We start from the raw sequence: 15294 nt of genomic DNA on the forward strand, positions 1-15294 counted from the left end.
CTCTACAGGGTCAGGTCTTCAGGTCCACACAGAATTCCTGGGCATCCTGGCAGTGCTGGAGAAGGAACAGCCTGGAATGTGTGGACTGTTTCACTGCACGGTGTCTGGAAGTTAGTTAGTTCTCCTGTTTGGTGCAGCATTGACAGCTCTGAGAGGCTGAGACTTCTGCACACAGAGGGCCTCTGCTCTTGAGGTGCTGCTGCTGTCAAGGGAGTTAGAGGAGCTGACTTAGTTTGCAGGAAAAATGTGATTCCAATTCCAAAGTTTGCTGAAAATTTCCTTAGGGAACAAGGAGAAAAAACCATCCCACTGTCTCCAGAACAACATGCTGGGAAGTATTTATTTTGATAACTCAAGCCATTCTATGCTTCATGATTAGTTTTGAAGGGGAAAACAACCTTAACCCAACCCACACAGCAATCTGCCCAGCTTCCTGCACAACCTCTGCAAAACAGGATCATAAACACTTCTTTATCCAGTAGGCACGTTAGTGAAGCTTCATTAACTCCAAAGCTCAATTAAAGTCTCTAAAAGGCTTTGAGCTGCTTGACCGAAAGGCTCTATGAAAATTAATTTAGTGCTTTTGTATCTGCTCAGCACCAGGACTGCAACAAGATGCTCTGTCCCCCAAAAGTGGGTACAGAGAGGTGATGGCCAGTGAGGGGATGCAACAGGTGGCTTTTCTGAGGGCACGTGGTGGCCAGAGGGCACGGGCTGGGTGCAGAGGGGAGAGAAGAGCTCTGATTTTTAAACACTGGGTAGCTGCTGTGCAGCTGGAGGCTGAACACAGCATGCTCATCTCTTCCCAGCTGCAGCATTCGCCTGGCCTGGGAGCCTGATGAGACAGTTTGGAGTAGGAAAGGGGGGGTTAATTGCACATTTTATGGCTGCTAAGAGTCCCCCTGAGCCACAGAGCTGCCTGCTGCACGGGCAGAGAGTCACGTCCAGGCTGAGCAGCGCACAGAGAATCCCCAGCCGCGCACGGGGACACTCAGATAAATGCCACCCCCGTGCCTCGGTGGCAGATTTACCAGGCTGTTTGCATCTCCGGTGTAAATCCAGGCACTTAGAGATAAACTCAGTCCATCACCAGGGATTGTTTCAACAAAGCAGGGCCTGTCAGGAGCAGGGTTATGTTGACAGAGTGGCAGTCCCTGCTGTGCCAGCTCTTGGCATCCCCCAGCTGGAGCCTTTATTTACAGAGCCCTCCGTGCAAGGAGCACGGCTCCTCCCAGCATGCGTCACTCTCTCCCAGAGACACAGAATTAGCAGGAGATACGGGAGACCGGCAGCATCCTCTTGGACTTTCCCAGATAGCCAGGAGGAGCAAAGAGTGCCTGGAGCCTCAGAAATCCTCAGAGTGTGGCCATTTCCTCAGTTTCCCCATCTACAGCTCAGCCTCAGAGTCCATGCAGAAGGTGGAGGGTCTGGTACCTTTATGTGCAAGCAGAGTTTACCAAAGAAGAGGAAAAGTGGAAGGAAATGAGGGAAAGCACTGAGAAAAGCAAAAAGGAAAAAGATGGGCACTGGTGACATGCTCTGCTCTGAATGCACGTACAGCCCCATCTCTTCTCTCCTGCTCCCTGACAGTTCTGTCTGGAGGTTTGCATTCAGCACAGGCTCCTCTGTAACAAATACGAGAGCTTTATGCAATAGAATAATTGTTTAGTGTTGAATAATTCTCTCCATTTGTACCCTTCAAGCCTCAGACGCCGAGCAGAGCCGACACTCGGCTCCGTCAGAAAAGAACAAAAGCTTTCAGGTATGGAGAGAGCTGGGGAGAGCAGCAGGACCCCTCCCTCTGCCCACTCTGCCCCAGGTCCCCAGGGTATCTGGCTTTGCCACAGGCACACATGGGTTGCTCATGGTCAGCCTGGTGCCCAGCAGGACCCTCGTGTCCTTCTCTGCATGTGCTTCTGCCTGGGGTGATTCCTCCCCAGGGAACGTTTATTCCTCTCCTATTTCGCTTTCTGGGATCCCTGCTGGCCCATTCCTCCAGGTCCCTCAGAATGGTGCCCCAACCACCCAGTCCATCAAATGCTCCTCACAGTTTCACATCTCCTGCATCCTCGGAGGTGCTCTCTGTGCCATCTCCTGTCTGTAATGAAGATGTCAAACAACGCTGACCCCAGCGCTGACCTCTGTGCTCCCCACCAGTCACTGGTGTCCTCTCCATCACCTGTGTGAGCTCACAGGTCCCACCCCTGTCCCCTCACCCATTGCCCCACTTGGCTGATTTGCTGGAAACTCTCCAGAGGTAGATTTTTATCCTCCCCAGTATAAAGATAGGGGAGGCTGGGACCAAAACTTTCCAAAGAAGTCACTCATAACAAAGAAGCAGGGGAGTTCCCACTGGGCTTGGAGTTGCTGTCTCAGAGAAGCAGGAGTGGACAAAGCTTGCCACTAAATATCCCTCCTGGCAGAAATTTCTGCACTTTCCCAAAGGCCAGCAGCATATTAGTTTCAGAGGCAAGAAGTTTCTGCTGTAGCTCACAGCTTAAAAGAGCAGGCAGAGACAGCAGCTCTCAAGACTTCAGCACTGTCTTAATAGAAGACACCGCAGTAAGGGAAATATTATATTAAATCTCTATACTTATACGTGTAACAAAAGTGGTATCAGCAAAATCCTCCAGCATCAAAGCAAATCACTTACCTATTTTTAGCTGTGTGATTTAGTCACACACTCTGAGGAAATAAGGTCAGGTTCTTTGCGATGTATCCCTTTCTCCCTGTCTCCTGCTATTTTTTTCCTGTCCTTATTAAAATTCTCCACTCTGCAGCAGAGCTTTGCGAGATGGAGCCTTTGCGGAGCCGTCACCATCTGTGGGGTCAAACTGTGGCCCTGTCCCAGTAGGAATCTGTCCTGCTGTCACCGTGGCTGGATCGGAGGTAACAAAGACAGGCGAGGCAGCGCCAGGATTTGCATCCCAGCACCTCCAGCGCTGCCAGGGGCTCTCCGAGCAGGTCCCTGGCCAGCTCCGTGGCACTGAAAGGGTGTCACTGGGAAATGTCACCCCTGATGCCATCGGGGAGCTGGCCTGGGCATGTCCAGCTGGGACACTGCTGCCTCTCCCTGCAGCTTTCAATCCCAACCTACTCCATGCCTCAGTTTCCCCAATCCCAGTGTCTTGCTTTGGTCTCCCCTCCAAAAATGGGCAGTTCCAAGCTGTCAGGAGGCAAAATTAAGTTTGGGCTCCTTTTAAGTGTCATTAGAAGAGCAACTCCAGCAAATCAAATAATGGGGAAATTATTCTATTCCTTTGAATATTTTGTTTCCCAAGACCTTTTTTCTAGAAATTCTTCTGGCACACATTTTTTTTTAATTACAAAAAGAAATTTTAATTTTTATATTTAAAACAGAAACTGTGGCAGAACTCCCATAAAGGAAACACTATTTTCCACCCATCTGTACAACACCTCAACATTATTAGGAGTAACAGACAAGTAATGGAAGTTAATTTAAGAAATTAAAGTTTATTTATTTATTTATTTATGTTCAGTGAGATTTTATTCGTTCTGTTTTGATTTCAGCTGCTACCAAGAGGTCTGCTCTGGGAAGCAATAGTTCATTCATCTCATGATGCAGCTGAACTTTGAACTTCTTGGTCCAGCACATAAAAACCTTATTGATAATTCACTGTTATTTCCAAGTGCAGCACTAACTGCTGTCTAACACACTTCAGTATTTTACCTGTTGAGCACTGACCATGATTTATGCCCCTTCTGTCCTGTGAGTACAGCTCCTGACCAAGGAAAAGTCCATTTTGCTTTGCAAGTTGCAGTAATACACATAAAACATTAAAATTGGCTCAGACTTGATTTCTGGACCATGTAAAATCAAATTTATTAATAAGAAGGTATAAAAACCTTCATTAAATCAGTTTTTCAGTCAGTCTGAAGTCAACTGAAAATTTCTTCATTTTAATAATCTACAATTAAGAGCCATTTTAGAAAAGTTTTCAATGTGTTTTAAATTCTGAGACTGTAAAGCAGATGACCTTACAAAATAAATTATTTCAGTTTCGCTAATCAAAATGATGCCACAGTTGCAAAGATAATAGTGCCAATTAAACAAATAATAACAACTAAAATATTTTCACTGGACATACTGATATAGTAACAATCTCCTAGGAAAAGAAGAGCCTCAATATTGTTTCCAATTTTAGATGTGGGCTATAGTGCCCTTATAACGAGTTATTTTACATCTCTCTATTGATATTTGCTCAAAACTTGCTGCTGTTTTCTGTGTTCATTATTTACCACTGGGAGAATGTATTTGGGTGGTGTAAATGATGTTGTTTTGGGTACTGCTGCAGAGTTAAGGTTATTGTTGAAACTTTAATCAATACCTTTGATGCTTTTTGCCTCTGTGGTTTTTGACCTGCTGCTTCTATATTTGTTTTAAATCTTGCCATTGAATAACAACGAAAGAAATCCGACTTTTTTCATTAATAACTGCAAGGTACTAATTATGTTCTGTAAAATAATGGTCTATTTACTGCCTTAACCTATCTTAACAAAGATTTTGTTTGGGGATATATTACTACTGAAAAAGCCTTGACATCTTAATACTCTCCTGGGCAAATCGTTAGAATAGATCCCAAATGCAATTAAAGAAGGACTTTTTTTAAACCACTGTATTAGGAGATAAATAGGCACAGGCTCCTCTCTGAGTGCTTGTTTGTAAATCTACAGAATCCCCATTAATTCCGTGCTTCCTGCCTCAAAACTGGGCTGCTGCAGGTGGAGCAGGAGAAATGGCTGGGACAGGAGTAAGGGTTTGGTTTATTTTTATTTGTTGTATATGTAGTGAAAAACTGAAATGAGGGAAATCCCCAGAGGCAGCAGCAGAGGAGGAAACACTGGAATTAGAAATAATGACCTGAGGTGGGAATCTCCTCCTTCTGAGGATTCTTTTCCCTCAACCATCAACAAGGCTTTCTCCAAGCATCCACAGGCGTGGAATAGCCTCCCATTCAAATTTCCAAAGCATCTTTTCAAAGATCATTGCCAGCTCTGATGATCTTTTGATAGTTGTGTGATTAGGGGAGAAATAGGGATTTTCTTGCAGTTTCTGACCACTCACACTGAGCCATTTCTCTGTGATTCTTGTGAAGCGGGAACTTTATAACCTCTGGAGTCTCCAAGAGATGTTTTAGAAAGCCAGTCTTAAAACTACAACTGTTTGAGAGAAACCATGGGTTATGATTTAATCAATCTTAAATATTTTCCAGCGGAGACACAGCTTTGGGAGGACACGACCCTTGAATTTGAAATGAAGGGAAATAGTTGTTTTTTCCTTTTGAGGAGTCCAAATCCTTTCCTGACAGTTTTCAAACCTGCAGCCCTTGACAATTTAGCTTTTCTTTTTCTTTTTTTCACTGCGTTTATGGAGACAGGAACTATTTTGAGGGAGAAGGGGGCAAAAGGGAGGGGAATGGATGAGCACAGTCCATGACCCTGCTGAGATGGACAGACATGGGAGAAAGCAGAGGACAGACAAGCTCCTGCACAACCCCACAGTCTGAACCACCGAGGAGAGGTTTCTGAGCACATGGGGGAAAGCCCTGGGACCAAAGCCATTTTTCTCCTGGTTTTTGTGCCCCTTTTGTTGTCAGGAGATCTTTCGAGAGCAAGACCAAATAAAGAGCCTTCAAACTCTTTCAGGGTAGGGGAGGGAGGGAGGAGGTCGGTGCTGCCTCTCTGCCACACATTGGCGTTCAAGCAGCTGAATTAATCCATAGTTTCATGCCTGCTGCTCCCCCGGCTGGGCTTTTATAATTAGAACAATCTCGTTCCCCAGTGTTTATGGAAGGACTCCAGTGCTGGCTCTCAGGTTTTCATTACAGCTGAATTTAAGGGCATTTATTTGGCTTATTGCTACCACTCCCCCGTCCTTATTTGCTAACAAGGGCTTTGTTCCGTGCCGGGGATTTCAGAGGGACACAGGATTAGGGCAGCCCCTCCTCTGTCCGTCCCAGATCTGTCTCCCCAGCACTGCCCGGCTCCGCTGGATTACGGCGCTGTGCCATTCTGCATCCATCCCTCCAGAAAGGGGATTGATTTACCCGTCTCAGCCTGCTCGCTTCCCCCCCACCTTCCTCCCGAAGAACAAACAGCATCAGGTATGCCAGAGCTCCTCATGTCACCGCTCAGTGACTGCACTTTGCAAAACAAAAGCCTGGAACTGCCGGCCGGAAAGCCAGAGTGACAGGCGAGAGGGTAAAACTGAGGAGGAAAGAGGGAAGAACGATTTTCAAGGGAAGGCTTTGTGGCAGGGCTTGGGAAGAAGCAGAGCAACTCGCAGCACACCCCACTCTCACACCCAGGGCTGGGAAATATGGAACCACTTTTTCCTGCAAGGGTGTTTTAAAGGAAAATGTCCAGTCCCCGTCCCATTTTCCAGTTATTTTGTCTCCTCAGACTTCCAGAGTTGTAGCTGTCCTGTGTCCATGGTCCTTAAACCACACAGCCCGGATCCTGCCGGACACACGCTGCCTCACCACAGTTTTGTGCAATGTCTGCAGTTTCAGCCCTCTGGGGGTTGGGGCAGGAGTGAAAGTTGTATTTTCTTTAAAAGGACAGTTTCAGCCTTGAAGAAGGCATTAGAAATCTCGCTGTTTAGCCGCTCACTTTCTTCTCACTTAGCTTTTGTTTTTTGTAGATTTATTCCCCTCCTGGTGATTTTCCTGGAATTTAAATATGTGCCAGCAGTTTACAAGCCTTTCCCGACGCTGCCCTAGGCAGTACTGTGTGTTTTCACCTTCTCTGCCTTCAAGATTTAGCTCGAGGGTCCAGCCCCCGTGGTAAAATACCTGGCCCTTAAAATTCCAGCCTGCTGCCATCGATCGCAACAAATCGTCTTGGGTTTACTGCTCAAACTGAACAAAACCGAGTCTTTAACACACCAAATGCCGAAGCCATAAATACAAGGGCTCAGTGGGACAGGGGAGGGGATGGAGAGCGAGAGGGAAATGGAGGGACGAGCTGTGGCCACGTGCAGGGCCCCATAATAGGGGCACGTGTGCTCACCAGGCCCCGATTCCCCCCAACCTGGCACGCTGTGCTCACCCCACACCAGAGATGCAGAGAGCTATTTCCAGCAGGTAGGTCATAAATCTCTTGTTTATTGCCTTTTATTATGTTGTTTCAACAGCTCTTAAAGCTGGAACAGCGACCAATTGATAGCTGCTTTAAATCTCCTTCATTTTCTGCACATATTTATTTATATTTCAGGGAGGGGGGCATCCATCTTTTTCACACCTATCCAGCATCTCTTTCCCTCCAGGAGTCAAATGGCAGCTCTTTCCCTTTACGAGTCATGTTTTATAGGTCCCCCTCCACTCTGGAAACGCTGCTGGTGGCTGGGAAAGGGCAGCCAGGGAGTGCCCCTGAAAGGGAGCAGTGTTTGTGTTTTGCTAGGAAGTGCATTGAGATTGAATTCAGAGCAAGAGGAACAAAGTGGAGAGAGAAAAGGAGAAGAGACAGCCTTGATGGAGAAGAATTGACTTCCGTGGAATGAGGAGGAGAGAGCCACAATTAAAATACTCTGGTTTATGGCAGACTGTTATAGCCTGGATCAATTTTCAGTTGTGCGTTTGCAATTGCATTCCCTCCTCTTGAACGACTGTCCTACAGGGTACAGGACAGCATGTGCCACTTCAGAGATGGTGTCTGATGAGGCCAGAAGATCTTTATGGAGATGTCGGAGAATTATGGATTAAATCCCAGTAGCTCTATGGTGCTTGGGGAGATCCCACCTGGAGCATCGCTGGGATCCACAGCACAGGAGAGACGTCAACCTGTTGGAGCGAGTCCCAAGGGAGCCACAAAAATGATCAGAGGGATGGAACAGCTCTGCTCCATTGGGTTGAGAGAACTGGGATTGTTCAGCCTGGAGGAGGCTCCAGGGAGACCTCCTTGCACCTTCCAATACCTAAACAGGACTTGTAAGAAAGTTGGGGACAAAATTTTTAGCAGGGCCTGTTGCGATAGGCCAAGGGGTGATGGTTTGACCTGGAAGAGGGTGCATTTGGATTAGATAGAAGGAAGTGTTTCTCTGTGAGGGTGGGGAGGCCCTGGCACAGGGTGCCCAGAGCAGCTGTGGCTGCCCCTGGATCCCTGGCAGTGCCCAAGGCCAGGCTGGACGGGGCTTGGAGCAGCCTGGGACAGTGGGAGGTGTCCCTGCCCATGGCAGGGGTGGCACTGAATGATCTTTAAGGTCCCTTCCAACCCAAACCATTATGGGATTTGCTGATCTCAGGCAGCCTCTGTGCAGTCCCTCTCACAAACCCCAAGCTTAAGGGTCACCAGGGGCCTCTGAGGGACAGAGGTCACACCAGCAACACCAGCAGTGCCAGAGCTTCCTCCTCCAGTGAGCCTGGAAGCAGGGATGTGATTGATGGCAGCACTGGGGACCTCAGGCATCACTCTCCCAAAGCCTGTATTTTTCCAAGAGTTGATCAAAATCTTATTACGTTGGTCAGGGTAGCTATCTACTGGAAAAATAGAGTTTTCCCATGAAAACATTTCATAAGGATATGTCCACAGCACCGAAATTTATAGTGGGGGGAAAAAGCCGAGTGAATTATTTCAACAGTGTTTGCTCCAGTTCTCATTTTGATTACCTTCGTTTTGACAGGTATTTTAATATATTCATATTTTCATGCTTTGACCTTATCAGAACGAAACGTTTCATTCCATCTAAATGAAGGGATTACAAATGGGCTGGATGAAACTCTTGGCTGTTCTGAATCTGAAAAATGTGACAACTTCTGTTCCGTAAAAAAGTTCCAAATTTCCACATCTCATCCGCATTCAAAGCAACTCCCCAAAGAGTGAAAAGGTCTCGCATGAGCACCAATTAGAAGTCTGGGACCACTCACCACACAGTAGCCCTTTTAGGCAGGTTTCCAGCATTCATTAAGACCTCTAAACTCACAGCTAATTTTCATGCTAGATTCAGACTGGTCACATCTGAGAACTCGCTTTAAGGGTGTTTTTTAAGCACCTGAAAATCCAGTCCCAGGTTCTCTGGGCACATCTGATTCCACAGCCCTCAGCATATCTTTCAAACCTGCTTTTCTTGCTGGAGGTGAGGGATTTTGGCAGCCCAGCAGCTGAAAGCAGCCCCTTTGCAGGGATTTAAGAAAAACACTGAATACCAAAAGAACCCTGCACTTTAGAACAACAACAAAAAAATAAAAACAGTCACAGCAATGAGCATCCTTCACAGTCAGTGTCCCAGGGCTGTGGCTTGTGCTGTGCTAGAAGCCAGCCCAGCCAGAAGGGTCCCTCCCACACCATCTGGGAGGGCAGAAAAACCCATCTTCAGGCATCAATGATTATGTATTTCCACCCAGTGCAAAGGGATTTGTACCAATAATTCCCAAAGGCCAAGTGTGAAGTAACTAAATCGTGTGCACATGCCAAATGGGGAGGGCGAGAGGGGGAGCAGGGTCTCCAGTCACTCCCTCTCATCCAAAATGGGAATTAACTGCCTTATTTTCTCTTTAAATTAACATGAGGACACAAATCCCAGCATTTCCCAGTGTGCAGCTCCTCGCTTTACAAGAAATGCCAACAGGTCCCACATCTTGACTGGCCCCACCTTCTCTGATTTATGTGACAATTTTCTCCTGCGAACTGTGACAAAGCCTCGGCATTGCTGATGGATGGGATGTCACCAGTGAGCAAATTCTCACCTGGGAGCTCTTGAAGCCAGGGGCACACCTATGGTCCGACATCTTCATTTCAACACTCCATTATTGCAGTTTTAAAGCATTCTCATATAAAGGCCAAGTGGACACGTAAATGTTTGGCCAGCGTGAGCTGGATCAGTTAAAAGGGTGAATAGCTTTTTTAATTATTTCATTTTTTTATGACTCAGATGTGCCAATAAAACTCTTGGCCAGTTTTCCACAGCTTTGCTGAACTGAGAGCAAATTAAACTGACAAAGCAATTTTTTCCCAGGGGTAGAAGAGCTGCTTTCTAGGATGGCAATCCAGGCAAACTCTTACACTTAACCCAGAGGGAGAGTTGGGATTTGTAAAACTGCTTTTCTTGCTTTCAGAGAGACATCAGCTAAGGTTCCCTCTCACACACAGTGTGAAGGTAAAGGCATTCCTTCCTGAAAAGCCCCATTCCAAGGAAACTAACAGATGATGCAAACAAGTAAGCACAGAAATATACTAAAGAAAAGGTGGGATCTAATCTAAGATAAATCTGAATCCAAAAAGGAATAAGGGTGGCACAGAACCACCAGAAGGTTCAGCGCTGAAACCATCCAGCTATGTCTTAAGTGAGCATGGGTAAAAATTCAGAAGAAAAGGCAGATTCCACCCTGCCTTCCCATCAGACCTGGTAGCTATCAAATTACTGCCCTCAGCCTGGGAAATCTCGATGGGCTCTGCTTGTGCTGAGCTGAACAAGGATGCTTCTAATCATGGCTGGCTCAGCAGGGCTGTTCTAAGGCACATGGAAACGAGTGGTGTCCTCACCCCTGCCTGCAGCCTCTTTACACTTTACAAGAGCTGTGCTGATGGGGCAAAGTAGGACAGCTCCGGGGCCAGCCAGCACCTGGCTGTGGGCACCTGCATCCCAAACCAACCCAAAACACGGCAACACATCCCAGACAGGCCACTAACTGACACGTGGGTCAAAGGTTTTGGGGCTTTTGGGTTTTATTTTCAGTACCATCAGCAGCAGAAAAAGCACTCTGGAAATCCTTGTATGAGAAAAAAAAAACACACGAGGCAGGTTAAAAGGTGTGTCAGTCAGGGATGAGACTCCTGGCACATTTGCAGATCTACCTGTCCTAGGTGCTGCCTGAACAACCTGGCATCACACGGTTTAACCCCCTGTGCCTCAGCTTCCTCCCTTGGGGGTGCAAGGCTGCAGTATTCCCCCCACAGAAGCCTCTCTGCATTTGGGAGGTGGCACAGAGGCCACTGGTACCAGAAACCTGGCAAAACTCAGACTTTTGGATCCAGGGCGCTGCTGTTTCGCATTCACCAACTATTTATTAATCAGCACTGTCACAGCAATCAAATATTGTCCACAGCAGCTTCTGTGGTTCTCCACAAACAAGAACAAGCCCTGACAAAACTTCTGTCTAAACCCAAGTGCCAGACTGCCTGCACTGGTGACTCAGTTTCTTACTATTTCTGCCTTTAATAGCAGCAGCTCTGATAAGATTGCTCGGAGTGGCCCATGTTCAGCAGTTTAATGGGTACCAGCCCAGACAGACTAATGGATCTAGAGACCAGGAAAGAGCAGGAAGGTGAGCTGAGTGGAGAATATTGAGGCTTTTAAGGCAGAAAAGTAGCAGCTAGACGTAGGGTAGCTGACTCACAGAGCCTTGGTGGAGACAGATATCCTCGCTGGGCGTCCCCAGTCATCCATCACCCCGTGACAGGCCCATGAGAACCAGGCATTTCTTGAAACAATTTGCAAAACGCAAAGCTGAGCTGGGAAGGGATCCTGGGGCGTGGGGCCAGACATGCAGCCAGGTGAATTATTGTCAAGTCTGAGCTCACAGGCTTTTCCCTCTCCTGCAGAAGTGCATTTCCATTCCTGTTGCCTCATATCACCACCAAGGCGATGTCAGCACCCCAGAGGAACCAAATGTTCCATCCAGCACCATCCATTTCTCTGGCTCTGAGAGTTCCAGACAAGACAAATCTGCTCCTCCTCCTCATAACTCTCAGACCCTAATAAACGAGTTCTGCCAGGGAGCAGGAGGTGTTGAATTCACCCCTGTGCAGGGACTTGCCTCAAAGGTGTTTTACCTGCATGTTGTCCTGGTGGGTGACTTTTCAGAGTCTGAGCCACAGAGAATGAACTTCAGTCTCCTTCAAGATGCATTTCCAGACAGTGGGATCTGTGAACAAAAAACCCCCCAAAACATTTAAGGTATCTGCCATATCAGAAATGGACTAAATAGGGAAGGATTGGATTAAAATTGCTCTCATGCTCCTTCAGTGAAACCTTTAGGACTTTTGTTTTGCTTCTTATCAAAAGAAAATCCTGACTACATACGAGGGGAAGAAGACAGAAATCAGGGCCACTATGTGTCCTTCTGCAAAAATATTTGTAGGATGATATTTATTGTTCCCAAACTGCCTGTGCAGAGAAGGACCTGTTACCTTCTCCTCACAGGTGTTAAGTGTTCTGAGCAATGAAGAAAGGTTTGCACCAGCAGGAAGGTGAACTGAGAACATCTAAAAATCATTTGAGTTGCCAGCAGAGAATGAAAAACCTCCTGGCCTCGTCACTGGAGTGATGCGAGGGGAGGCCGGGAGGGGCAAGGGACTGGAGAGAGAAAAGGAGTGATCCCATAATTAAACAAAAGGCTTTCTCTAAAGCCCCCTGTGATGGATGTGCTCCTGCAGGCTGGGAAACAGCTGGTGCTGCTCAGTTTTGTTGCACTGGCCATAAATAACAGCTCTCCCGGGATGTGTGGGGAGGGTAAAAATGGCACTTGGCAGAAAAATTGCGACAGGGACAAGGATGCGATGGAGACCTCGAGTAAGGGATGCAAAAGCCAAGGTTCAGACAAAGTGCTGATTTATCCTGTCCTGCCCTGGAGGCGTCCCTCCCCCTTCCCCAAATCCACAGAGCGAGCAAGGCTGGAATCAATAGCTCAGCACGGCCACAGAGAGGAGGAGGAGGGAAGCAGCGCATGCACAGGATGGTAGATAGGAAATAAAACCTGGTGGGGAAACAGGCTTTTTCTTCCAGGGGAGGGAAGAGAGTGGCATCCAATGTCACAAGCAATGCCATCCTTGTGACAACACCCAGACAACTTCAAACCAGAAGATTTCTGCACACATTGCAGGGATGGCAAATCATCCTCTGGCTGCTGGAAACCAACATTTGGGGAAGGGAAGACATGTCCAAGTCAGAAAGAAAAGCTCTGGGAGAACTCAGCTGCTCTGGTAATGCTCAACCTCCCCTCTCACGCTGCTGGCTGTGTGCATTTTAAGAGCCCTGCATCAGCCTTGGCCCTGGGGGAACAGGGAAACTGGTGTCTGTGGGGATATTTGGCAATCCCAAACAGTCCAACATCACAGAGAGAAGGCAGGGCCAGGATCCAGGCTTAGTCAAGAGGTCTCTCAAGCAGCAGCTCCACAGCAAAGTGTCCTGGTCACACAGTCAGTACCAGAGACCCTCAGACATCCCTCATCCCTGGTCCAGCCCCCTCCTCAATGAGGCCAACGTGGGGCTGTGCAATAAAGCAGGAATTTCTTTAAATCATGAGCTGGGCTTGAAATCTTTATCTCAAGCCAGATGGAAAACCTCCATGAACATACTCACCCTACAACACACCCAAGGACAGATTGCAGATGCTGGGGGTTCTGTCAGACTTTGCTGCTGCTCTGCTGTCTGAGGAGGTGGCTTTCCAGGAAGCCTGTCCTTTGGGCTTGAAATCCTTGGGTCATACCTGCAAACCTGAACTCAGGCTTGCTGATTGCATTCATCTCCATTTCTGAGCAATGGTTCTTTGGACAGAGAAGTGCTCCTTCTCCTGCAGACCTGAACCTCTCAGCTAAGGCGCTACAGCAATGTTGTGCACCTTTCCACTTTAGTTACTTAAACTAAATTGCATCTCATCCCTGGCAAATTTGAAAGGCAGCCGGCAAACCCGCCGAAGAAGAGCCATGATGGAATTCAATTTGTGTCGACTCTGGGCTGGCAGGGATTTACAGCCGAGCTCGATCCAGCACAATGCACTTTATTCTTTTTATAGAGCAGCCTGAATGCAATGGTGGAACAGGCACGTTGAGGGGAGCCGAGCAGAGGCAAAAGAACAGGAAGGCATTTTATAGGTTCAATAAGATTTATGAAGAAAGACGTTTCTCTGGAGCAGGAAGCAAGGGAATTTCCAAAAGCAGCAGAAAACCTCTGCTCTTCTCCAGATGCCTTTAATGGGGAGAGGAGTCGATCGTGTCCTTGAAGGTTTTTATCATCAAATAGAAAGGAACAGAAAGTGGAATTATGCTCCAGTGACTTCATTGGCACAGGGGGTGTCCAGGGGTCCAGCACCTTCAGTGCCCCAATTCTCCACACCACACACTGTCTGCTTTCATGGGGCGCAATTGTTGGCTGACTTCAGCGATGGTGAGGGGAAAGACTTTAGGTCTAGAAGGATATGGTGGGAAAGCATGACCCTGGCTGAACTGAGGAGAACGTGCAATACAAACGCTGCTGCCATTAATGGTCCTATCAGAAGAGCAGTGCCTTGGGGTTGTGGGAAGTTATTAACTCCCAGTGACCCACCACAGAGCCTGCTTCTCATCTCAGCTGTGAGCACCAGTTAGCAGAAGAGGAAGCTGTCAGCTGAGAGTGCCCTCCCTTGCAGGGCATCCTGACACAGCTGAGGCGGACTTTGCATCCAGCTCCTAAACCTCTGTTTTAACTGCAGTGAAATCTTCACTGGGCTGCAGACAAAGCCTGAGCAAAGTCTGGCATGTCAGAGCACTTCTTGCACGTCACTCAGTTTTCTGTAAAGTCAAGATGCTGATATTTACCTATGAAATCCGTAAAGCACTTGGAGAGTCTCAGCTGTAAAGAGATGTGGGGGAATGGATCTCTGCTAAGAGCTCTGAGTGAGAGCTCTCCCCCTCCAACAGGCAGAGAAGCCTTGTAAGACCCCCCATCACAATGGGGCTGCAGAATATCTACACCACCACAGCTGCTTCCAAGTGCATTTTAAAAATCATGGGGAGCCCCCAATAGCAAAGTGTCTTCTGAGAACCCCTAAATACTTTCAAGGCCCTGAGACTCACCATGTGAGCTGGCACAGCCCCCTTGGGGTGTCTCAGTGGCAGAAGACAGGATTTTGCTGTCCTTTCCTTATAGCCATCCCCGTTCCCCAGCTCCAGCTCCACTGGCTTCAGCTGCAATTAATTGGAACATCTCCCACTGATTCCTGATTAGCTGCTTTTGATTAGGGTTTAATGACTTCACTCGGCCCCTAATTCACAGGGATGAGCTTGGAAATGCCTGAGAACAGCTCAAACACAATGACATTTTCTCCCACCTTGAAGCCCCCACCTAAGCTCTGTACACACGAGCCCTGCTCCTCTGACCCTGCAGGACCTGCCATCCCCAGCCCTGCTCCTTCTCCCTGTGCCATCAGGCAAACCATGGCTGGGGATCCCAAAATCTATCTCCTGATGGTGGAGGATAGAGCTGGAGTGAAAAGATGGATATTTCAAAGCCACTTTGGCGCTCGGATAATCTACAAAAGTCAGGGCTTTGTATGTGGCTTAGCTGCAGACCTGAAGCCT

General features: G+C 47.7%; 1 long non-coding RNA gene across 1 annotated transcript; it reads left to right on the top strand.

The window, feature by feature from the left end:
• Positions 1-6005: 6005 nt before the first annotated feature.
• Positions 6006-7566, top strand: LOC116454527. Its single transcript, XR_004244129.1, has 2 exons — positions 6006-6125; positions 6665-7566. It is a non-coding gene; the product is annotated as an uncharacterized LOC116454527 (long non-coding RNA).
• The last annotated feature ends 7728 nt before the right edge of the window (positions 7567-15294 follow it).

This window comes from Corvus moneduloides, chromosome 21 (genome assembly GCF_009650955.1).
Source record: "Corvus moneduloides isolate bCorMon1 chromosome 21, bCorMon1.pri, whole genome shotgun sequence".
In the NCBI taxonomy this organism is placed as follows: domain Eukaryota; kingdom Metazoa; phylum Chordata; class Aves; order Passeriformes; family Corvidae; genus Corvus; species Corvus moneduloides.